The sequence below is a fragment of the Callospermophilus lateralis genome, chromosome 6 (genome assembly GCF_048772815.1).
Source record: "Callospermophilus lateralis isolate mCalLat2 chromosome 6, mCalLat2.hap1, whole genome shotgun sequence".
Lineage (NCBI taxonomy): Eukaryota > Metazoa > Chordata > Mammalia > Rodentia > Sciuridae > Callospermophilus > Callospermophilus lateralis.
Window position 1 is genome coordinate 18,208,939 of NC_135310.1, and position 26,812 is coordinate 18,235,750.

Below are 26,812 nucleotides of genomic sequence, written 5' to 3' on the forward strand. Positions count from 1 at the left end.
TTCCAATGTAGCAGTTAATCATCACCAGTCATCAATTCTGATGTAATTTTGTGAGCAACTGTACAGAGCAGCATTCTTGAACCATTAGTTCCAACCTCTTTTTTTAAAAAAAGAATAATATTTCTTAAATTTAATGGCATTAAGATAAAAATGATACATGTAATTACAGGAAACAAGAACAATCCAACCCATAAGAAGGAGGTCTCAGATTTAGAGTACATGAAAACCAAATATAATGTTGCAAAAAGTTGAGAATATTTATTTTATCCAAGATAACATTGTACAACTGCCAAGGGAAAATTCCAACGGGGAGGACCTAAACATGAAGCTTAGTGGATAAATTCTAAGATGCTTTGAATCCCAATTCTATGACCCCTATCCATTTTGCTTATTTCCACTTCTACAGAAAAGTCACTTCACATTAATCCAGTTTTCCAGATGTTAAATATGTCCAGAAGGAAGAGTATTTTTATGAGTCAACCCCAAAGTGGGATCACATGATCCATTGCCAATGCAAAAGTTAATTAGTAAGAATGCATCATTAAATATCTGGACTGTTTATCTACATACTATTGGGGGCTCTACAATAATTCTTATAAAAACATTTTATACAACAGTAGATCAGAACAAGTTGGGGAGAGAAATAAGCTAACAACAGTTTTTGAAAGATGAAAAGCTTAAAATAGTAGTAGTTACAAACTTTTGATAAATTAAGGTAAAAGATGAATCAAAAGTTTCTATCTTAAGTAGGTGAAATCAGAGAAGAGAAAAAGCAGATTGCATAGCACATACTTCTCTGACACCTGTCGTCTCTAAAACCACTCAGAACATTTTTATTAAAATTAATTTAAATTAAATTTAATATATTTTTAAATATAAATTATATTATCATTTAATATAAATTAATCGAATTTAAATTTACTTTATTAGTAGTATTGTTTAAATTTCTTTTATTAATACTATTGTTTGATTTACATTTATTTTATTAACTGATATTGTTTATTAACGTGAATTATAGTATGATTTATATTTAAAAATTCATTAAATTTCATTTAAATTAATACAATTTAACAAAGTAAATTTAAATAATATAATATAGATTGAATTATTTAATATTTACTCTATAATTTAATATACATGTCAACAAAGTTAATTTTAATAAAAATGCTCTTAGTTGTTTTAGAAATTACAGGTAGCAGTGAAGTATTAGCTATATTATCTTCTTTTTTCTCCTCTTTGATTTTACCTAACTTAAGATAGAAACTTTGGGTTTATCTTTTGTTTCACTTTACAAAAATAAAAAAAAAAGGGAGACAAAACACCCAGTAGCTACCCATATCAGCTTTTCCTTTCTTATTTCTAAATTTCACCTTAACATTTACATTATTTTACCAAAATTAAGATGCCATCAGTTGTTAGGCATGAACAAAATCACTGAGACAACAACTGGAAGATGCATCCCAAAGTCAGATTGGCTAAGTATTCAAAACATATAAATATCTGAGAACTGATGACCTCTGAGAGTAAAGTTTCCAACCTATGGAAAGTTTCCAAATGCTATGGAAAATGATGACATTTCTTTTTTTGTGTTTTTAAGTTGAGAACCTTCTAAGTACCAAGGTACGTTCTCAGAAATTGTAGGTAACTCAAGTCTTGAAATTTCTTATTTTTCCTGTACTATAGAAAAAGGGACTCACAATTCCTTGAGCTCTGCTAGCATTTTAGTGACAGGAAAAACTTCAATGATGCATAGTTTTTTGTTTGCATTCAATGTCTACCGATCTTACATACTTTGGGAAGGGTCACAAGCCACAGACCTTATGCCTTCTGCTCTATTTCGAAGCTTCCAGCATCAGTTGCAACAATTCTAGGAAACACTGGGAATACTCTATGGTACAAAATGCACAATTAATTTTTTTTGAAACCATCCCTAAGACATGAGTCATTAGGTGACTTTCTTGTTCTAAGTATATTTACTGAATTATTATTAAATGATAACATGTTAAGCCAAAATGAAAAATGAAAGCACATGCTTCACATCAGAGCAAGGAAGAAGGAAGAAGGTCTGATGTGTGGTAAAATGCATGAACATGCAAATATTATCCAGCCTTCTGAAGTCTAATTTTCTCCCTTTATAATTTATTTTTTGGAGGTTACATTCTTGAATGATATGCCTGGAACAACTTTTGGGGGGATACAATCAGAAATTCAGCACTAAAATCTGCCTTCATGCAACATAACATGGCTAACTCCTGAGAAGAATATCAAAGTATATATTTTGCTTCGACGTGCCAAATTACTTGGAATCTTCTTCCAATAGACTTCACATGGTTGGGAAAAGCAGAGTTCAGATTTGTCAGGAGAGATTTTTCTGTATTCTGCTCACTCCATTGTGTCTAGGTGACCTTTGGGTTTCAATGCCTGGAAACACACTTCTTATATTTCAGAATTGAAGAGCTCTTGGAAACAGCGACCTCACTGCATGCTTGAGAAAAATATGTTATATAGGTAGCCAGAAAATTACAAAGATTAATATAGATTCAAGATTTTTAAGACAGGGGTTTAATGGAGAAAACAGCAAGAGAGCCTTAGAAATTTCATACTCCCTGCATTCTTAGGAAAAGCTTCTATGTTGTAAAGAAGATAACACCAAACAGAAAAGTTCCTAAGAAAATATTGTGCTTTCAGTTTCCTTGTCTCATAAATTTTATTAAAGTTTCATTAAAGACCCTGAATTTGCTAGCCTTTTTATTAAATACTTATTTGAGATATTCTATTAATGTCTATCCCTGGATTTGATTTGGTCTCACATTAATGTCGTTCCCTGTGACAAAGGGTACACGGGAGGCAGGCAGGATCAGCCTGTCCTCTCCAAGGCACCAGCTGTGGGAACCACCCTCTGACAGAGGTAGTGAAGCACACTAGCTTCTCCTGGGCTGAGCTAGAGGGTAAGTATCTCAACCTGGCCTGCCACCCAACCTGGCCCACAATCACACTGAGTCGGGAGAGGAGTCAACCAAGAAGGTGCAACAGTCTCAACTTTATTTTGTCAGGGACAAGTTTCTATAGTGATAGAAGGAGGGAGTAGGAAGAGACAGTAGGAAGAACGAATAAGGGGCAGGTACCGTCACTATCACTAAGGGGCCTAGGAAGATTTCAGATTCAACCATTAGGCAGCACTAAGGTCAAAAGCCCATGCAGAGGCTAAAAGCCTGCGAACACCAATCCAGCCAGGTCATGTATACGGAAATGCTCTGGAAGAACCCATGAGGCCACCTCAGCCACCAACCAATAATGGCCTTGGTCCCAAGAGAGGTAAAAGGTTCCAACAATTAAAATGTGTCTAATTTTTATGAGCACAGATGAAATAGTATTTGAGATGATTTATTGCAACCTTTAGTGCCACAGTCCGGCTGCAGCAAAATAACCGGGGTGTGAGGAGCAACTTGTGTACATGGATACAGCAGGAGTGGGAGCTGTTTATTGTAGGACAGGAGGGGTATATATACATTCCACACAGCTTATCTTAATTAACATAAACTAGATACAGCAGTCAACCAATAAGGAATCTCCACACTTAAAGGCTCCCTGGCGTTCCTTCACAAACCACTCCCTCTGGCAAAATGCCAGGCGCCATCCTGACTTGTTTACAGACCCTAACACTTTAGTAGTTTATGGACATGGAGTGAGTATCAAATGATATAAAAAAATAGAGTTTTCTTTCATGTCTATCATAAGTCTTTGATTCCTCAGTTGCTGGGGAGGAACATTAGGATGATTTGCTAGAGTAAGAAAGACTAGACTGGACAGAAGGGACTGGAGCAGCTTTTCTGGTTAGCTTGTCCATTTGAAAAACTTTTATCCGGGACAGGCAAAACATAACAAAGACCAAAATCCATTGAACTGATCAAACCCTGCAACAGTTAACCAGAGTAGCTTCCTCTTCTCTGCCCCCAATTTTGGAGCAATGCACTGTAGGTGATACTTTGAATGATCCTTGGCACTGAAGAACTGTCATCCAGCAATTTATTTCCTTATTTCATGTCCTTCTCAGGGATGATAATAAGTGATTTCCAGACCTCTCCCAGGCTCTGTTACCACTATTCTTTCTTGTACTTCTTTGAGATCACCTTTAGTTTCCACATGTAAGTGTGAACAGGCAGTATTTGTCTTTCTGTGCCTGACTTGTTTTGCTTAATATAATGTCCTCCAGTTCTCCTCCCTCTTGCTACCCTTTTACAACATCACTGCCAACACCACCCCCATCACTATCCACTAATTTTTTCTCCCTCTCCATAATTTTGTCATCTCAAGAATGTTTCATGAATGGAATCATGCGCTATATGACTTTTTGAGATTGGCCTTTTTCCATGCAGCATGATATCCTTGGGATTCACCTGATTTGCTGCATGGGTGAACATTTCATTCCTTTTTATTGGAATAAACATCCACCAGAGTCAGAGCTGGGCCCTGTGATAAGGGTAAGTTTACTTGTTTAAGAAACTAGTGACCTGTTTTCAGAGTGGCTGTACCATTCTCAGTATTCACCAGCAAGGTATGAGAGATCCAGTTTCTCTGCGTCCTGTATCATCTGTATCTGGTATTACCACTTTGGTTATCTTTGTTTAACCTATGAAGTGTGATGATGCCTCAAGATGGTCTCAGATTGCATCTCCCTAATGCTAATGATTTCCAACATCTTTTCAGATCGTTATAGTCATCTTTATATCGTCTTCAAAAAACTATATGTCTTCTTATTTTAACTATATTCATAGGTACCGAGTGCTATTGCCAAGCACCAAGTGATTTCTTCAACTAGTAAGAGCATTTTTAAATTAAATATTAGTTTTCCTGCAGAGGACCCTTTAGCAAGATACCCTAGGAAGTGTATAGCATAAAATTACAATGCATATATACCATTCTATAGTTAATGATTATGAGTAAAATTTAAGAATCACTTTCAAATTGCCAAAGATACAAATCATATAAATTTCTCAAACAAAGTGAAACAGACAATTACATAACATTTTTCAAATTTTAAAATAATAAGTAAGATTATAGTTGTAGTAGAATTCAATGGAAAGGATTATAATTTTTTTCTGGGTAAATCTGTAGAGAATAATATCATGTAATGAATATGGTTATAATAATCAGAAAGTGGCTAGGGATATAGCTCAGCTGGTACAGTGCTTGCCTATCATGCACAAGGCCCTGGGTTCAATGCCCAGCACCAGTAATAATAATAATAATAGTAATAATAATAATAATAATATCATAATAATTAGAGTCTGAAAGTAAGAAAAGATGACTAAGCACATGTCTTTATATAGGATTAATTGTTCAAGTGACTTCTCTTTATTCTCCTTTTCACTTTTAGTTCATAACACAAAGAAAATTACTGACTCAAAAATTCAATGTAAGTAAACAGTGTAGGGGAATCAAATGCTCACCTGAAAGCAATCAAAATTGTGTTTTGAAATCTCCTGATAATTCTCCTGAATGACTCACTTAACTTATCTGAAATTATTCATCATTTTATCCAACCACTATTTACTACCACTCATGTGTCTTTACTAAGCTAGCACTGTGTAAGACTCTTGGAGTTCATGACACATAAAATATATTTGATGCTCTTAAGAGACTTAAAATAGAGTAGACAGAGACAAAATTTTAAAATGCTTAATGTTTCCTTAAAAATTTAAAAAAAAAAGAAATGATCTCTGTGGTTCAGAAGGGTTAACTCTCTGAACTATTTTAAATATTTTCTTGATAATTCAAATTCGTGACTAGAAAAGAGAAAGCAAGAGAAAGACGAAGAGATAGTAGTTGAAAGCAATGGTCTATACATAAAAGTTACTCAGGACATTTTGTTCACTTGCTCTATCATTTTCTCTAAATAAGGCGATGTGCTTTTGGCTAATGAAAATGGTTGTATCTATTGCGTACTGTATGTATGTATTTGCATGTCTTTGTTACTTAATAACTAACCAGCCCCACACATTGCACATAATGGTTTTATCAGTTACCTTTATAGTACTTTTTTTTCATTTCCCATTTGAGATTTGATAATCAGAAAAATTCTTCTGGGATAAGCTGAAGAGTGTCCCTGCCCCAAATTAATATGTTGGGGTTCTAATCCCCAGTGCCTCTGAAGGTATCTGTATTTGGAGAGAACATTTTAAAGAGAGGATTAAATTAACACGAGATTATTAGGATGACTTCTAATTTGCTAGGATTGGAAATCTTATAAGGTGAAATTTGAATGTGTATAAGAGAAAGAATATTTAAAGACACCAGGAGAAAATGAACATCAACAAGCCAGGGAGCCTGGCTTCAAAACAGAGCTGCTTACCTCATAGAGATAAAAAAAAAAAAAAAAAAAAAAAAAAAAACAGTGAGGGAAAGAAAGATCTGAGGAATGAGATGTCCCCTTCTAGGGAATCAAATCCAATGACCTACCCTCCCATTGGGAGTTGGTAACAAATGTATGCCCTACTGCCTACAGTTTTTACCAACTCCCAATAATCCTGTCAAATTATAAACCCATCAGTGGATTGATCCACTGATGAGGTTAGACCTCATGATCCAATTCATCTTTCTGTGGAGCCACCTGGGCCACCAACTGGAAGTTACACTTCACCTGTCTTTTGTCCATCTTTCTATTTGGATTACAGATTAACACTCTCACCTCTGAGATAGAAGCCAAAATTTATGTATCCTTTATACTGTTTAAACAACAACAGATAACATTTATGTCACTATACTAAGCATTTACATAATAGATAAGAGAGCAGATGCCCTATATAGTTGCACATTCTATGTATACTTTAGAAGAGCAAAGGAACACTACGAGGCTTATTTTCCAGAAAAATTAACACATGATTTTAAAGCACTGTACCTATTGTGAGAACTTAGAAAAAGCATAAGAGCTACAAGCTATAAAGTGCCAGGCATTTTATATTTACTATAGTTAATTTTTACAATGACACTGAGCTCTACAGATGAATTAACTCCAGATTAGGGAAGTCAAGAAATCTACCCAAGATCAAGTGATGAATAATAACTTAGTCAAGATTCAAAACTAGACGTTTTATTTCTAAGACCTCCCTTTTCTTTGCACTACTATCCTGTATTGTATGCAACATCTGTTGATCTAAGAAATACTATTAATATTTTTACAAGTTTTACAAGTAATTTGTTTTACGGATATCAAAGTGACACTTCTTGCTTTGAACTTGATTTACAGTAAGACAGACATAAAATATAATTTCTAATTCTAATATAATTTCTAATGTACGTGTTAAGCATACTTATGCTTCAAGAAACAGATTATATTTCATTGACTCAGACTCTTCTTGGACAATCTATTGCAACACAGGCATTTCAGTTCTGCTTTCTTGCAGTAATTGTACATTTTGAGTAGAGTGTATTTTATAATATGTACTTATTCATCTAGTTATTCACTTATTTTTCTTTCTTCTAAATTAGTTTTCTAATTGGACAGAACTTTGTCTGTTTGTTCCTCACGATGTCCTTTGCTAAGATAGTACCAAGAACGTTGTCAGTGTTAAAAGTATACTTTTGGAGTAAGGTAATAATATTGGCCCTATATAGTTGCACATTCTATGTCTACATTACGAGAGCAAAAGAACCAGAGGCTTAAATTCCAGGTAAATATAACACATGATTTTAAAGTGCTGTACCTATTGTGAGAACTTAGAAAAAGCATAAGAGATACAAGCTATAAAGTGCCAGGCATTTTATATTTACTATAGTTAATTTTTACAATGACACTGAGCTCTACAGATGAATTAACTCCAGATTAGGGAAGTCAAGAAATCTACCCAAGATCAAGTTATGAATAATAACTTAGTTAAGATTCAAAACTAAATGGTTTGTTTCTAAGACCTCCCTTTTCTTTGCACTACTATCCTGTATTGTATGCAACATTTGTTGACCTAAGAAATACTATTAATATTTTTACAAGTTTTACAAGTAATTTTTTATGGAAATTAAGGTGATGGTAATTATTATTCAAAGTACATGTATGAAAATATGAATTGGAGTGAATAAACTTTGCATAGAACCATAGATATGATAAATTTATGCTCTATATGTATAATATAAATTCTAATTCATTCTGCTGTTATATATTAATTAAAAATCAATTTTAAAAAGTTCAAATGAGAATTAAACATTATTGGCTGAGCTGTCAAATTTGAATGCTTTAAAAAAAGATATGGACTAGAATATAATACAGTGTAATTTATCTGCAAGTTTTTCAATTTATTAAATGTATTTTATGTACCTAGAAGTTTTCTTTGTAAGAAACATTTGATAAATATCACATTCTCAACAGTGCAATAAAAATTAAAAGTTACAAATTTCTTTTGGTAATCTCAAAATTGGAGAATTATATTTATAAACTATTAAAATAAATAAGTAGTGTGACAAAATGGTTTCCCACTGAAATTTTTTAACTAAATGCTCTGAGGGAGATAACTCAGAAAAAAAGACAATAAGATATAGTTCAAGATAAATTAAAAGTAAAATGGTTATTAATGTTATTAAATCAAAACAAAGTAGGCTTGTTCAACAACATCAAAATTTTGTGCTTTCAAAAAGATCAATATAAAAAATGAATCATGCTTATGCAATTTAACATTATAAATGAGAATATCATAGTAACAGGAGGAGTATCGAAAATATCATCTGACTTCTTGCTGTCTACAATAATTATGTTGTAGAAAAAAAGAAGATAAGGAATAAACCATTTAATCTAAAGATGCCAAGTCTTGTAAGTTTTAAAATAAATTAATAACTTTTAATTTTTTCAGGTTTTGTTCTCTGAGAGCAAATGATTCTAAAATTAAGAAATGGCTTTGGACAAAGATCAAATTCAGATAGTGAAGGAAAACATAGTTTAAAGATTAAGTTTATGTGCACCATTCAACCCAGCTATCTCACTCCTTGCTTTATACCCAAAGGACTTAAAAACAAAATACTACAGGGACACAGCCACATCAATATTTATAGCAGCACAAGTCACAATAGCTCTGGAATCAACCTAGATGCCCTTCAGGAGATTAATGGATAAGGAAACATTGGTTTATATACACACAATAAACATTACTCAACATTGAATATAAAATAATGGCATTTGCCAATAAATGGATGAAGTTGGGAAATATAATGCAAAGTGAAGCAAGCCAATCCCCCAAACCAAAGACCTAATGATTTCTTTGATATGAAACTCATAATGACGATGTGGGGGGAGCATGGGAGAAATGGAGGAACTTTACATAAGGCAAAGGGGAGGAAGGGAAATGGAGGGGAGAAGGTAGTAGGAATGATGGTGGAATGAGTTAGACATCATTACCTGAAGCACATGTATGAAGACACGAATGGTGTGAAAATACTTTGTGTACAATCAATGACTTGAAAAATTGTGCTCTGTATGTGTAATATGAAATGAATTGCATTCTGCTATCATGTATAACAAATTAGAATAAATAAATAATCAAACAGAAAAAAAAGATGAAGTTCATATGAAGACTCCCAAATAACTAAAAAGGACATCTCACAGATCCTTTCAGAGGCAAAAGCCCCTGTAAGGATCTTAAGGTCATGTCTATCCTACCTCTGTGACTACACAGTAGGATATCTGAGAATCTTAGAGGTGATGTTCCTTCTGCAGGCTTACAAAGATTGCAAGAAACAAGGATTTATTTTAAAGAGTTTTCTGGGTGAATTAAATAAAGGATTCTATTACAAACTGACATACAAAACTTTTGAAGTTTTCTAAAAGAACCACACCAGCTTGGACTAAAAGAATCTGGGAGAATACAAAAGTAAAAGAGGACTTTGAGATCCTTTTTCTATGGGTAGGATGCATAATTCAAGACCTCTTCTACCAAAATTTAGGATAAATTTTATGTAAAAGGTAGGGTGACTCAGAGGTAAATCTGAGATTACCTTAATTTTTGAGGAGAAATTTTATAAAGCAGACCAAGTGCAGAATATTTAGGTAACAATGTCAATAAAAAATAAAATCAGCAAATGGCATTTTCAGTGTACTTTGAATATATTTATCTCTTAAACAGTTATTTGATTTCAGTATTCGAAATAAGAAATCAGTTAATACACTTGAATTCAATTACACAATGATCATTCAAACCACACAGTCCCCAAATAGATAATAGTTTTCTACCAGGGTAGGGAATAAAATTCTAGTCTCCTCTGTTCATTTAAACGCCTTCTTTTAAGCTATCTGGGGCTTTTTTACTTTTCCCAGCCTACTTCTTCTGTCTTAGTAGTACCAAAACACCTGTTAATCATTCAAAAAATACATACTGATTGAAGAGATGAATTAGCACTGATAGGCTAGGGTGCCACACTTGAGTAACCTAGGATTCTCATCCACAAGAACCAGCATCTCAACAGAGTACTGAATATTTTTAAGGAATTTATCTTTTTCTGAATTATCAGAGCTGTCAACCCTTTTCATAATATTATTTCAATGTTTGGTGATAACCCAGTTTTCTTACCAAAAACATCTCTTAGAAGGACAAAAATTTCTTCTGAATCAACTTTGCAAACTTAAAAAAAAAAAAAAAGAATGTTCATTTCCCTCCTCACAATATGCTTGACTTTATTTAATGGTAAATATCTTACGTATTTTACTTTTTCATACAAATGAAGTCTAGTTTGAAGTATCTATTTTGTCATGTCTAAAAATAAGTAAGTAATATAGTTATTAGAATTTTTTAAAGTAATTCTTTGTGACACACTACAAGTGAGACTATCACCACAGAATCTCAGATTACAATAGTTTGGCCTTCTACTGAACATGCTCTATAGATAAATGAAATATTTTTATTTTAACATATACCATGCTAAAATGATCAAGAAATAGAAAACCTCAATATAGTGACTGGTTTCACTACTTTCCAATATTTTTCTTTTTGAAGCAATCCTGGGAGTGATTGTTTATCTTCACATCAGGTACAATTTAGAAAGTTGAGGAGTGAAAATCTTTCAAAATAACAATTTGTGGTTTTTAAAGCCTTTATAAATATAACATGGAAATAATCTCCTTAGAGTGGATGGTCTCCAGAATACCCTGGTGACATACTCTGCTTTGCTTTTTGAAGAAAATATAAAATAAAGTGTTCAATAAATTGTTTTAAAATGTATTCGTATGTTGCACAGTAACAAACAAATTCATGATTTCACTAATACAGCACAGAGGGCTGTTTTAAATTTCTTCTGTATTAGCTGCTTGGTCTGCTATACTAAAATGCCTAAACTGTGTGGCTTAATAAACAAATTTTCATGTAATCTGGAGACTGGAAGTTTGAGATAAGGGTGCCAGTACGGTCAAGCACTCTTGAGGACTCCTTCTGGCTTACAGATTATTCTCTCATGTGATGAAGGAAAAGAGCAAGCTCTCTAGTGTCTATTTTTTTTTTTTTTTTTGTAAATAAGAATACTAATCTCATAATGATCTCTTCTAAACTATATATCCAAATATATCTCCAATGTATCCCACTGAGGCTTAGGGCTTCGGTGTATGAATTTAGAAGGTGATATAATTCAGATGTCTTATTCCACCATCTTCTACAAATCCTCTTCTATTGATGACGTTTTAACTCCATTTGTACTATTTCTTAGATTTTTTTCTAATATGTTATTTTTTCAAAATTTGTTTGAAGATGTTAACTAACTCTTTTGATATACATTTCATGAAGTTATTTGTTTAAAAGTATTTTTTTTCATTTGGCTTCTTTCACTGATTTTGACCTTTGGATATACTTAAAAATTCTAAAATTAGCCAATCATTTATTTACCTTTATACTTTTTTCTAATTTCTATACTTTAAAAGAAATTTAAGGTTTCTAATCATCTAAATTAATGTGGACATAATATATAAGGTTAAGAGTTAAAATTTTTTTTCCAAGCTGCTAGTAAATTTCTTTAGGATATTTGTGAATAATCTTTGTCTAATATAAAATGCTTTCTTTGTCTTCACACACACACACACACACACACACACACACACGGAATCTCTTTAATGCTGTTTATTTAATCTTAAGGCAATAATACCCCCCCCCCAAACACTGAGTCACATTCCCAGCCCTATTTTGTATTTTATTTAGAGAGAGGGTCTTACTGAATTGCTTAGCACTTTACTTTTGCTGAGTCTGGCTTTGAACTCACCATCCTCCTGCCTTAGCCTCCTGAGCTGCTGGGATTACAGGTGTGCGCCACCAAGCTTCCCTAGTCTCTTACATTCTTTTTTGACACACTTCTTATTTTATGTTCTTGGAATGAACAGATTTGAAATGGGAAGTTTGGAATTATAACTACTAGTCTGGGAAGTTCAGTGAATAAAAGCATGACATAGATCTTACACCGACACTTGATCTCCTTGCTCATCAAAGAAAAACAAAATTGCATTGTTCTTAGCAGATCTTTTGGATGACCTCCTGTTTCCTGATATAAAACAGATGTCTTCCCATCTTCTCTGAAATTGGCTTCACCTTAAAATTCTCCTTCCCTGACATTTTCCCCAGTCTCCTCTTTACTAGCTCATTCCATATATGATGCTTGGGCCCTAATATTAGTTATTTTATATTTCCTAAGAAGGTAAATATCCTTAACAAGCCATTTCCTTCTTAATTACCTGATGATCAATTCAAAGAGGCATGCATTTCTTTTTGGCCATATCCTATCACTTCCCTAAATTCCAATGTCATACATTTCATTTCCTATAAATAATTCCAGTTGGCTATGCCATAGACACATGAAACTACACTGTACAAAGATATCTCTTGAGCTCCTCCAATACCCTCATTCTCACAGTCTGTTCTTCCTCCTGTGTTCTGTGTTTCCCTTGAATTCCAACAAGAAGCCCAAGAGTCCTTCCTATCTCATTGTCATCTCATCTCATTGGCAACATCTTAATGTTCATTTCTACTGACTTGGTTCAAATCCTCATTTTTTTTCTTACTGAATATCTTTATCAGATTCCTTGTTGATCTCCTTCCTTCAGTTGCTCCTTCCTGAAATCTTTGCACTGTAGAGTACCATCAGGATATATCATTTTGGTACCTTCCCTTACACTTCCCAATTCCTCATATAATTTTCCATGTACAAAGGCCCCCTGATTTACAATGAAATCGCTTCCTGAGAAATCCATCATAAGTTTAAAATCTTCTCATCATAAGACAAAGTATTTAATACAATGCATCTACCAACAGTCAAGCTTAGCAACACAATACACTACAGAGTATTGGTTGTTTGCCCTTGTGATGATACAAGTAGCTGGGAGCTGTATCTTAATGCCCATGCCCAACATTGAGAGAGTTTCAGGTTGCATATAGCTGCATAAACTGCATAAACTGCCAGTTGAATTATGTATAATGACTCAAAAAGTAAGTAACCTACTGAATGCACATTCCACATCTCTCCACCACCACTACTCTTGATCCTCATGCGCGCGCACACACACACACACACACACACACACACACACACACACATTACCACCAAAGACCATTAGCTCTTGTCTTTATATATTAAAAAAAAATTGAGAGAGAGAGAAAGAGTAAGGGCCAGAAACAAGATATACCATTCCAGGGCATATCCTCAGTGACCTACATCTTCCAACTAGGTCCTACCTCCTACAGTTTCTACCACCTCCCAATAATGCCATCAAATGTGAATCTTGCATTAGATTAATTCACTGATGAGGTCAAAACCATTATGATCCAGTCACTTTCCCAAATCTCTACCCCAAATATTGCTGCAGTGGGGGAATAAGCCCTTAACACGTGAGCCTTGGGGGACATGCCAGATCCAAATCATACCACCATGTAATTAATAATGAATTCATATCTCCTTTACAACTCCTTCACCAAAATGGTTGTCTTTGCTACTTTACAGGGCTTCCTTGGACAGTCTTCCAGAACCAGGGGGAATAAATAAAAAGAGAATAGATGGATCCTGAGACTCTTCTTATATTAGCCCCAGAATTGTATAGAAAGAACATCTTTGGAGAATGTATTATTAACTCAGCTGGGGAAAGGTGTGGAGACATTTCCAAAACCCACCCAGTGTTCCTTCCACCTGGAACCCATATCATTATTTTGCCTGAGAGACCAGCCTGTTTCCTGTTTTATTCCTAATCTATTGCTCTGCCAGGGTCTATACAGGCCTATCTGTCACCCTAATAAGCTGGATAATGTCTGCATCCTGGGATAGATTTTTGCTTTCTCAAAGACACTCTATTCCAAGAATTATAATGCTTTTTTATTAGTTTTTGAACAGTAAATGTATGTACTATTCATAGAGCATGCCAAAATAGTTTAAAAATGACACTATGGAAAATCATTAGCCAAGCACTTTGCAACTTTTTAAGACAGAATTTAAATGCAGTTTCAGGCACTCTCATAAAAACAATCTTTTTCTTTTTCTGACTGTGACTGATTTTGACTCTGCTAGGAAAATCTCAAGGTGGAAATTTCCTGAGCTGACAGCAGGTCACACTAAATTAGAGCCATCACTCTTGGGGGGAGGCAGGAGTTAAAGAATATAACTGAATTTATTTCTCCTTAGCTATACATCCATGAAAGCATTGACCAGTAACTTTCTAATTTCCCAGTTTTAAAAATAGTGGATTAGATCTTCCATTCAGCTTCTCCTGTCAGGATGGGAACAAATAGATAACTCACAGTGAAGGTTTCTCACAGTACAGTGCAGAAAACTTTTTTTTTTCCCCAAGACAAGATCTTTTCCTTTTATTTCTTTTCCAAGTTTATATTATTTTTCCATGGCACGTGATTGGAATATAAAAACCAGATACACTATAATCTGTAAATGGATCTCTAACATGGAAACCTGATTGAGGGGCACACAGACTTTCACCAGAAGGAGTGATTCATGCGGACTGAATCACAGCCCATGCATGCCCACCCTTCATTTCTCAAATGTTCTTTAGGAAAAATAGACTATTCCTCTGCCTCTAGATAGCTTTTATTTCCTAGTCACATTAATGGACACCCTAAACACTAAAATTTTAGTATGGGTAGATAACTATGAATTTAATCCAGTGTTTGAGAGATTTCCAGGAACTGAAGGCAAAGGGAACACTGGTTTCTATTAATGACTTTCATCCTCTCTCAACTTTTAAAAAGAGAGGTTTTTTCCTGTGCATCTATCCTGACATCACTCTAAACTTTGTTTTTTCTTATCTCTTCTTTTGGCATGTATTTTGTTCCCCAAATCCAAGGTAACTCCATAATCAGCTATAGTGACTAGAACAAACTATACGGAAGTTTAATGCATTGTAGCCCAAAGTATTTGCTTTTCCTTCCTTGTGTCTGTGGTTTGTCTGGGGTGACTGCTGCAAGCTGAAGTTGGGCTGTGCTTGGTCCCAGCCTTATATCGTTTCAAGTGGACTCTGTATGAATACACATACTCCTAAATCCAGAAGCTACACAAAGCACATTCTCAAGGTGGCTTAGAGGAATTCATGAAAGCAGGCACAAATCTATGATTCCTCTTAAGACCTACAGGCCTGTTTAGTTCTCTTTTCAATTTGAATCAACAACAGAATATGACTATGAATAGATAATTATTTTTACTGAAACATTTATTAATAGAAAGCTGTTTCCTCAAATAAAGGAGACAATTATCCTAATTTGTTCTTGATAAGTCAGTGTGAAGTACTACATTAAGGTTATGTCCTCAACTTTTAACAATTTAAGAAAACTATTAAAAATTTGAACTATACACAGAAAAAAGACATTCAAAAAGATGACTTAATTGGAAACTTGTTTATATGAAGAATATTGAAAAAAAATAAAAGGTTTCTATCTTAAATAATAGAGATAATGATTATTTGATGTTTCTTAGTAAGTTTTTAAAAGATAACTGCAGTCCGGTTATTATCTTTGCTATTATTGAGGCCAAAAGTTGGAACAAAACCAGAATCAACTGTCTTTGGTATAGGTATAACTATTATTACTGATGGTTTAACAAGGGAATAGATACCTATATACTTGATATCTCTTTTCCAGGAAATACTCAGGAAAAGTTGGATGGTTTTCAAGCTTAATTGCAAATTAAAATATTAGGATATAATTCTATGCTCTAACGTGTCTAAAGAAAGATGCATATGTTTTTACCCTTTCATTTACTTATTCATTTTCTTTTTAGTTTAGCAAGCGTTTTTTATTATAGCAAAAATGGAGAAAAACAAAACCTTCATGAACCTTACATTCTAGTGAAGAAAAAAGATGATAAATTTGTCAACAATTTCAGGTTGTGATAAGTTCTATTAAGAAAATAAGTGTTGGACTGGGAATATAACTCAGCAGTAGAGTGCTAACCTAGTATGCTTGAGGTACTGGGTTCAATCCCCAGCACCACCACACACACAGAAAAATTTAAAATTATTTGTTTCAAGAATGTTAAAAGTATAAGTTTTGTTTTTGCCTTTCTATCTCCAACTTCAACAATTTCCATTATCCTTAATTTCCATGGTCAAAACCAAATATTGAAGTCATGATATGGTAAAGCAGAGAAAGATATATAACTATGTACTAGACAAATCTGGTTTCCTTCTTGACTTGACCATTTACTAGGTATGTGATCTTAAATAACTTAGCCAGTTTAACCCTCACTTTTTGCTATAGTTTGGATGATGAAGGTCCCCAAGGGGTCAAAGCTTGGTTTCCAGAGCGATAGTGTTGGGAGGGGATATGGATCTTCAAGAAGTAATGTTTCATGGGAGCCATTTGAGTCACTGTTCTGACCTCAACCTGTCATCTTTCCTTCTGCTTCTCACCTTGAGATATTAACACTTACTTCAGCATACGCTTACATCATTATGTGCCATTTTCTCCAGAAATTAAAAATTTTCACATTAGGAACTGATCAATTTTGGATATGAACCTCCAGAACCATGAGCCATAATAAATCCTGTATGCTGTTTCAGGTATTTTGTTATAGTAAAAAGAAGTTGACTAATGAATTTTCTGTATAAAATGTGGGGAAACTGATACCAGTCATACAAGGATAAAATGAGATGACATGTGAGATAGCTACCTTTGTTGATAGCTATTTTACTGTAGTTCTCCCCACCCCATGTCCCTCCATCTTTCCCTTCTCTTGCCTCTTTCTGTCAACAGAAGGCTGACCCCCAGGGAGCACATCTCCTGCTTTCCCTTATTGGTTAACATTCACTTCAGCTTAGTTGAGGAATCACTCACAAAAGATTGGGATATGTGAGGAGAGAGGTCAGGGTATTTGTTCCCTGATGAGTACATGCCTTGGCAGGTGTATTAGTAATAGCTCCAACCTTTCAAAACCAAGCCTTCCACAAGGCAGCCTCCTCTTTATAATTATAGTTCTCATTGGGCTCTTCTGGATCAAAAGGTCACTCTTTGGTAAGTGGTATGCATTCCTACTGACCTTTGTCTATGGATGACTTACTATCCTGACACCCTATACACATATTCATAAGTAATCCATTATTAAAGCTTCTTCATTTAAACCATCTGAGTAAAATTCTGTTTCCCATAGGGATTCTGACTGATAAAGGACTTAATACCAAAAATAACCACACAAAGTAGATCCTCAATTTGGTATTCTGAGACTGTGTTTGTTAAATTATTTGATAAATGCATGCTCTTCTTCAAAGAAAATGCTATGCCATGATGTAAGAATTACTCAGATATTACCAGTGTCCACATGGCACAGAAGGCCAGATATCATACATTTTGCATTTGGTTTCTATGGCAATATAAGAATTTAAAAGACTGTAGGAGTAGTGTTGGGATTATGGCTCAGGGGTAGAATGCTTGCCTAGCATGTGTGAGGTACTGGTTTTAATTCTCAGCACCACATATAAATAAATAAAATAAATATCCATTGACTTTTAAACAATATAAAAAAATTTTGACTTTAAATAAAAAGACTGTAGGCGTGACTGTTTATGACTATTCTGGAGACCTTAACCTAAAAAAGAGGAAGTAAAAAACAAAAAGGATAAGTGGAAGAACTTACTTTAAAAACCAAAGCTTTAGTAGAAAACTATAAAACTCCTATAATGACCTCAAAAGAATCCATTTATATTAATAACTACAGGACAGACATGACTGAGAATTTGCCAAAAATATAATTGTGCCAGTGGTAGAATTGCTACATTTGGTAAACACACAACACTAACAAGGCCCTTTTAATAAAGTCAGAGCATTGGTTGAGAGGTTGCACTGTGAGACTTGTGATGAAGATATCTAGGTTGGTTTGAAAATGTGAACTTTAATTTCCCACATCAACCCAAGATCATTTTGCATGAAGAAGTAGCCTCTCTTCCCTGTATAAGAAAAATAATCTTAGAGGCTGGAGTTGTGGTTCAGTGGTAGAGCCACAACTCTTGCCTGGTGTGAGGCCCTGGGTTCCATCCTCAGCACCTCATTATAAATACATAAATAAAATAAAATAAAATAAAAGATCCATTTACAACTAAAAAAAATTAAAATAAAAAAATAACCTTTATATACATAAAGATGCTTCAATGACCTCATTTGGTATTCTGACTCACAAAGAAATACCAGATCTTCTGAAGACCCATCTCCATCAGCTCTCAAGAAAGCTAGATCCCAGCATCCATCAGTTGGAAAATTACTAAGCCTATTTCCAGAGGAAACAAAGTATGCCTATTAGGATTGAAAAAATCTTTCAAAATTGCATCATCAGGAACCTGATGAATTGTGTAGGAATGTTTTCTAAAAGAGTTAAACTGGAATAGATAAAACATATTGAAGAACTGAGCCAAATTTTCCATGGAGATATACTTACCCAGTATTCTGAATTTAGTGTACCATCCAAAACAGTTTTAAGCATCTCTAGTGTTTTCCTTTGTTGGTTACTCAATCCTGGATTCAAAGAAAACCAATATTTCATGATGTGAAGATGCTAAAACTTCCTTGTTCTTATGTGAAAGAAGGTATCCAGTAGCTTAGAGAATTGAGAACCTCCAGGTAGATTTATTATAGACAACATGTCCATCAGGAATTGCCAGAAAACAGACAATCTCTCAGGGTAATATAGGAGACACTATCCTAGAAAAGCTCTATCTATGTTAGCTTTCTTCAGTGAATTGAAAATAAAAGTGGGATGCTAACTTTTTATTAGGATCTCTCACTTTAATGGGAATAATTTTGGAGTGGGAAAGGCCATGTGGTAATGCTTAACCTTCAAAGCAAAGGTGGTTGCAATTACCATAATTAGCCATAGAGGTGGATGGCAGTCAATGTTTTGACCTGCAGACATCTGGTTGTTTAATGACAATTCTACAGAATAAGAGTAGATGGGCAGCTGACAACTATTACTTGGTCTGTGTAATTGGAAAAAAATATATGTCAGGTTAACAGAAATATAACTGGAATCACCAAAGGGAGAGTTCACAATTTGTAGCCTCCCACTCAAGTTTGCAGACCTAGGAATTTCCTGAAGAAGGACTATGCAAGTCAGCCCCTAGTAATAAGTTTATATGGATCTTACAGAATTATTATGAATTACCCAAAACTTTCAATAATTGTAGCAACTATTCCAAATATATTGGAATATATCGACTGGTGAAAATTATCATAGCCTCAGTTTCCTAGCATAGAAACTATTAACATGACAAAATGTTTTTTTCTCAGTCTCTGGAGATGCTATATGAAGCCACTGAATTTGGGGACAAGAAACCATCTCCATTTGAGAAGCAGATTTCTGGAGCATTGTTTTCACTATGGAAAGTTGTTAATGCACGGAGAAAAGATTTGTTTCCTTTTTCATTGCAAAATTTTTTGCCAAGACCCCTGAAAAAAAAAGATTAACAAGAGAAAAACTTAAATATTTATTTAATATAGTTTTATTTTTCATGAGCCCCTTCAGAAATTAAGACCCAAAGATAAAGGAAAAGTGATTTTTATGGACAATTGTACAGAAATACGATTGAAAGCAAAAATGGTATGATCTAATGGTAAGACAACTTGGGGGAAACCTTACGAAGGCCTGCACTTTTGTTGAGATTTTTTTCTATGACCTTCCTCTCTTTTAGGCATAGGAAAGACCACTCTAGATTGAGGTTCTTATGATCTATTTTAGAGGAAGAGCAGAGAATTCTTTTATAAACTGCTTCAGAAGGAAAGGTGGAAGGAAGTCAGACTGGCTTGCCTGGTTCTGCTGTTTTCTCAAATGCCAAAAGCTGTATTTTGGGGTAGTGTGTCCTAAACTCCATCACTAAAATCTATTTATAGACATCTAGCTGGAAATCATACTTATCATTTTCTCTTTTAGGTAGGTCTATCCTACAGACAAACTTGTATAGCTATGCAGAAACCCATCTTCCACCCTGCAGATAAGGGTAATACACAAGAGGTTACAAATGCTATGTGAGTCCCTACATAGCCACTGGAATACAGCTGGCCTATCAGTGCAGACTGGTCAAGGTTTCATGAAAGAAGAGATAGAAATAGAGATAGAGATGGGGGGGGCAGGGAGTAGGGGAGGGGGGGCAGAGGGAAGGAGAGAAAAAAAAAGGAGAGGGGTTGAAGAAGGGAGGGGAGGGAGAAGGGTTGAAGGAGGGAGGGGGGAGGGGCTGAGACAGAGAGCTTACAAACTATTTAAGCTTTTGTATTTGGGGGTCGCCTTTTCCAGCTAAACATTACCTTAACTACTATACTTTGAAAACTGAATGTTGCTGTTGCCCCATCCCCCCTTCCCCTTACTGTTCCTAAATTAATTCTTTATAGCTCCTTCAACTTAACTATTAATCAAATAGATACAAACTAAAGCTTCTGCACATCAAAGGAAACAATTAAGAGCATGAAGAGAGAGCCTGCTGAATGGGAAATCTCTGCCAGCTGCTCCTCTAATAGGGGATTAATAATCTGAATATATGAAGAACTCAAAAAAAAAAAAAACCACCAAAAAACAATCAATTAACAAATGGGCAAAAGAACTAAACAGGTACTTTACAAAATAAGAAATACAAATGGCTAACAAATATATGAAAAAGATGTTCAACATCTCTAGAAATCAGAAAAATACAAATCAAAACTTCATTGAGATTTCATCTCACTCCAGTCAGAATGTCATCATAAATACAAATAATAATAAATGCTGGTGAAAATGTGGGGAAAAGGTACACTTATGCACTGTTGGTGGGACTTCAAATAACTACAACTACTCCGGAAAGAAGTATGGAGATTTTCAAAGAACTAGCAATGGAACCACCACAAGACCCAGCTATCTTACTCCTTAATATTTCTAAAGAACTGAAATCAGTATACTCTAGTGTTTCAAGCCAAACTTCAATGTTTGCAACAGTGCAGTTCACATTAGTCAAGTTATGAAACCGGCCCAGGTGCCTGTCTACAGATGAATGGATGAAGAAAATGTGGCATCTATATACAATGAAGTCCTATTTAGCCATAAAAAAGAATGAAATTGTAGCATTCTCTGGTAAATAGATAAAACTGGAGAACAACACACTAAGTGAAATAAACCAGACTCAAAAAGTCAAGGGTTGAATGTTTTCTCTCATATGGGGAAGTTAAAATAAGGGGAAAAAAGTGGATATGAAGAATACAATAAAAATAGAAGGGAGATCAGTGGAGTAGAGGAAGGGGATAGTGGGACAAAGAAAAGAGAGGGGTAAGCACTGGGGACTTAAATGAAGCAAATTGTATTCCATGCATGTATAATTATAAAAATGAACCACAATAGTATGTATAACTATAATGTACTTATAAAAATATATAAAGAATGTGATGTTTTCATGTATCACTTTATAAAAAACTAATAATATTCACTGAAAGTGCAAATGTGGAAAGTAGCACTTACTAATTGATGGTGGGTTGACAAACTGATACAAGTTCTTTGGAGGAAAATTTGACATAATTAATAAAAAGTATGAAAGCATAGACTCTTTGATCTAACAATAATATCTCTAGGAAGCCATACTATTTATACAGAAAGTTCTGTTTATAAAAACATTCATTGTAGCATTATTTTCAGTAGCAAAAAAACTTAAAGCTATTAATAGGAAGAGCATAGATTAGTGTTTGCCTGTATTTTGAAATTCTATACCACAATTAAAATGAGATTGGTCCACATAGAAGAATTGAATAAGTAATATAAAAATGTCCATAATATCACATGAAACAAATAAGTATTGGTATGTGAGGACCCAACATGGCGGCCGGCGAGGAGGCAGCACTTTCAATGCCTCCGCAGTAACGGGATCAGAGAAACCCATTCATACACCTACGTGTGACCTGCTGAGAAACTTCTAGCAACATTCCGCTGAAAGGAGACCTGCCGGGAATTAGATCAAATAAATTACTAGGAGTAAACAGTAACTCAGCAGTCAAACAGAACAAGAAGCAACATGAGCAGCACGAAAAAGCAAGGAAGAAAAGGAGTACAAACAATGCAGGACAGCCTAAATATTCAGGAGGATATAGAGTCATCAGAAAAAATGGTCATATAAAGAACTCAAGGAATACCTTAGACAGATGGAATGGAACCTTAACGAGGATACGAGACAGCAAATTCAAGCAGCGAAAGAACACATTGAGAATGAATTACATAAACAGATAAAAGAAGAAGTTAAGCATCTTTATCAGAAGACAGAGATTATAAAAAAGAATCAAACAATAATCTTAGAAATGAAGGAAATTATAAACCAAATTAAAAACTCAAATGAGAGTATCACTAATAGAGTGAAGCAAGTAGAAGCCAGAACATCAGATAATGAAGACAAAATATATCATCTTGAAAAGAGTCTAGCCAACTCAGATAGGCTGGTTAAAAATCACGAGAGAAACATCCAAGAGATATGGGATAACATAAAAAAACCAAATTTAAGAGTCATTGGGATAGAGGAAGGAATAGAAATTCAAACCAAGGGAATGAGTAACCTGCTACATGAAATAATTACAGAAAACTTTCCAGAAATAAAAAAGGAAACAGATATACAAATTGTAGATGCATACAGGACACCGACCATACAAAATCACAGTAGACCAACGCCAAGACACATTGTTATGAAGATATCCAATATACAGAACAAAGAGAAAATATTAAAAGCTACAAGAGAAAGGAGGCAGATTACATTCAGGGGTAAACCAATAAGGTTAAGAACGGATTTTTCATCACAGACGCTGAAAGCAAGAAGATCCGGGAACAACGTATTTCAAACACTGAAAGACAATGGTTGCCAACCAAGAATTCTGTATCCAGCAAAATTAAGCTTCAGGTATGACAACGAAAGAAAAATCTTTCATGATAAACAAAAGCTAAAAGACTTTGCAGCCAGAAAACCAGCATTGCAAAGCATCTTGAGCAAAACACTACACGAGAAAGAAATGAAAAACAATAACCAAAGCCAACAGTGGGAAGTACCTCAGTAAAGACAGACGGAGAGGGGAAAGCTAATCATGGAGAAACAAACTAAATTAAAAAAAAAAGAGAGAGAGAGATAAATAATCAAACATGGCTGGAAGTACAAACCATATATCAATAGAAGAAACTCTAAACATTAATGGTTTAAACTCTCCAATAAAGCGACGTAGGCTGGTAACATGGATTAAAAAAACAAATCCAACAATATGCTGCCTCCAGGAAACACATCTGACTGGAAAAGACATACACAGGCTGAAGGTGAAAGGCTGGGAAAAAATATACCACGCACACGGTCCTAGCAAGCAAGCAGGGGTGGCCATCCTCATATAGAATAAAATCGACTTCAAGACTAAGTTAACCCAAAGGGATAAGGAAGGACATTATATACTGTTAAAAGGAACCATTCACCAACAAGATATAACAATTATCAATATTTATGCACCAAATAATGGTGCTGCGACGTTCATAAAACAAATTCTCCTCAAGTTCAAGAATCAAATAGACCACAACACAATAATTATGGGTGACTTCAACACACCTCTCTCACCATTGGACAGATCCTCCAAACAAAAGTTGAATAAAGAAACTATAGAACTCAATATCACAATCAATAACCTAAACTTAACTGACATATATAGAATATATCAACCATCATCAAGTGGATATACTTTTTTCTCAGCAGCACATGGATCCTTCTCAAAAAGAGACCATATATTATGCCATAGGGCAACCCTCAGTAAATATAAAGGGGTGGAGATAATACCATGCATTTTATCTGATCATAATGGAATGAAACTGGAAATCAATGATAAAAGAAGGAAGGGAAAATCCTATATCACATGGAAAATGAACAATATGTTACTGAATGATCAAGGGGTTACAGAAGACATAAAGGAGGAAATCAAAAAAATCTTAGAGATAAATGAAAATACAGACACAACTTATCGGAATCTATGGGACACAATGAAAGCAGTTTTAAGAGGGAAATTCATCGCCTGGAGGTCATTAGGCAAATCCACTCACCAATACACATATATTTAAATATAAATTTGATGAAAAAATATTAGTGTTCATGAAAAACTGAAATTCAATGTAACTATTATACTAATAATTCTTGTTTAAAAAAAAAACCCTACAGATGAAGGTGTATTTTAAGTTAACATTTAATCAAAATTGTGTTTTCTGAAAAATATTAAAGTACATATTAAAATACATGTCTTCTTTTATATCAGATATTCTTAAAAGGGGTATGCATTAGAGACCCCAATAAAAATGTTTAAAACACATATTTAAACTAAACACTTAGATTTGAATTCTCCTATATTCAACCTTCATTTGCACACTGATTAAAAAAAAAAAAGAAGAAGAATCTATTTTGACTACAGACCAAAGGCTGCAATTACTATTTATTTCTGCTCTAAGTTTGCTCCACTAGACCCAGATCCTGTCAGTCACAGACCTATTTTTAGTTCAAGGGCCTTCCAAATAGGAACAAGCTGAAGCTCTCCCCCATCTTCCCATTAAAAAACCTGCAGCTTAGAGTCCATTTACTCATAAGTAAAAAATAGCTGCCTTAATTATTTTTATATTTCATCTCTTATTAACAAATGAAAGTTGATATGCAAACATTAAATCAGAAGAACACATTTTAGGTTCAATATAAAATCTAAGAGTCATTTTACAGCATTATGTTAATGATTTTATTTTATTATGGTAATCATTATATTACGATTTTATGCAGAAACTAATAATGGCATCCACTGAAAAATCTTTTTGAATTCTTAATTGGGTCAAATTATTTAAAAATTAACTATGAATATTATAGTAAAAAGTAAGAGGAAATCTCCCACAAAACACAGACTGTTTTATAATAATAATAATAATAATAATAATAATAATAATAAAAAGAGGTAAGAAATTGGCTAGTGTATTAATTAAGCTCCCCAGAATAAAGTATCTCAAAATTGTTATGCCAGGTAAAAGCTAATGAGATATTATATGAGAGTATAGAACAACCATCATTATCTATGAGAAATGTTTCTGCTGTTGTTAAAAAGGATATATAACACTTGGCTTAATTTGGTAGTCTTCAAAATTTTACTTTTGTGTACTTAATACATAAAAAACTAAGATCAATTACTAACTACTCAACAGAGGTTTTTTGTGTTACACACATTACTCATTAAACAAATGCAAATGATAGTCACAAGGAAAAGAGCTTCTTACCTTTCAAATAACTTGTTGCTGCTTTGCATGCTTTGCTCTTAATTCAGACACCTCCTTCCAAAGGGACTCATTCTCACTATTATAATTAAAAAAAAATAAAATAAATAAAAAGATTTAGTCAGAAAACCAAACCCCAGTATCTTTAATTAAGAATACTAGAGAATTAAAAAACACAAACCTAGAGAACTTAACTGTGTTTGTTTTCAGTATGATAAGTATTTTTATGAGACCAGAAAGCTGGTTCAATAATACAGGAATGACAACTATCAACACAACTCCAGAATCATTCCTTCTTAAATGTATTATCTGCTATTCATGGCAAATAAATAAATAAATAAATAAATAAATAAAAAACCTTAAACACCCTTCTATACCCATATACATTACACAAATGGCCCGATTCCAAAGAACAGGTTGCCATTTTCTATTTAATGTTTGAAAAAGCCACTGATGAGCCACAGCCTGCGTTTGAACATCTACCTACTCCCCCGACAGCTCTCCTCAAAAAGACCCCAGATGCAAAGCGGGGTGTGTGCGGGCGGTCAGGTCCTAGGGTTCAGATTGCTCCAGCCAACCCCGCGCCCAGGAGCCCGCCGGGATCTCCGGTTCCCATCCCTCCCCGAGCCGATGGAGGAAGAGTGGGCAATAACGTGGCCCCCGCGCCCTAGGTACCTCCTCGGCCTAGGCTGCGCGGGGCCGGTTCGGAACGCGACCCGGCGGGACCGTTACGGGCCGCCCCTCCCCCACCGCGGCCCGCGGCAAGCGCACGGTGCGGCCGGGCCCAGGCCCCTCGTGAGCGACACCAGGCTCCTCCAGAGGCGGCGCCAAGGCCGCGCGGTGCCTCACAGCCGCCGAGCGCCGCGGGCCAGGAGAGACAACCCCGGGGGAGGGAGCGGGGGAGGTGGTTCGGAGGCCGCGGTGCCCCGACCATACCTGGCTCCAGGTGATGAAGTCCTGGCTGTGGGCTTCCTCCACAGCTGGCTGAGGAAAGCCGCACGTTCCAGCTCTGCCTCCATGTTAACCGGAGGCGGAACGCAGCGCGGTGCTGGGGCAGGCGGTGCCGGTCGGAGGCGGTGCTGGTCGGAGGCGGTGCCGGGAGCAGGCGGTGCCGGTCGGAGGC

The 26,812-nt window shown here is 35.0% G+C and overlaps 1 long non-coding RNA gene across 10 annotated transcripts in view; it reads right to left on the reverse strand.

The window, feature by feature from the left end:
* The window catches only part of LOC143401108 (uncharacterized), a 187,347-nt gene extending 160,599 nt beyond the window's left edge, over nucleotides 1-26,748 (reverse strand). For 9 of the 10 annotated variants that reach the window (XR_013155510.1, XR_013155515.1, XR_013155512.1 and 6 more), the window contains exons 1-2: nucleotides 26,626-26,748; nucleotides 25,693-25,768 (exon numbers count right to left, since the gene is read on the reverse strand). This is a non-coding gene — a long non-coding RNA (uncharacterized LOC143401108). Of the gene's footprint in view, nucleotides 1-25,692; nucleotides 25,769-26,364; nucleotides 26,430-26,625 lie in introns of those variants that run through there. The other variant, XR_013155514.1, reaches the window with a different exon arrangement.
* Nucleotides 26,749-26,812: the final 64 nt, after the last annotated feature.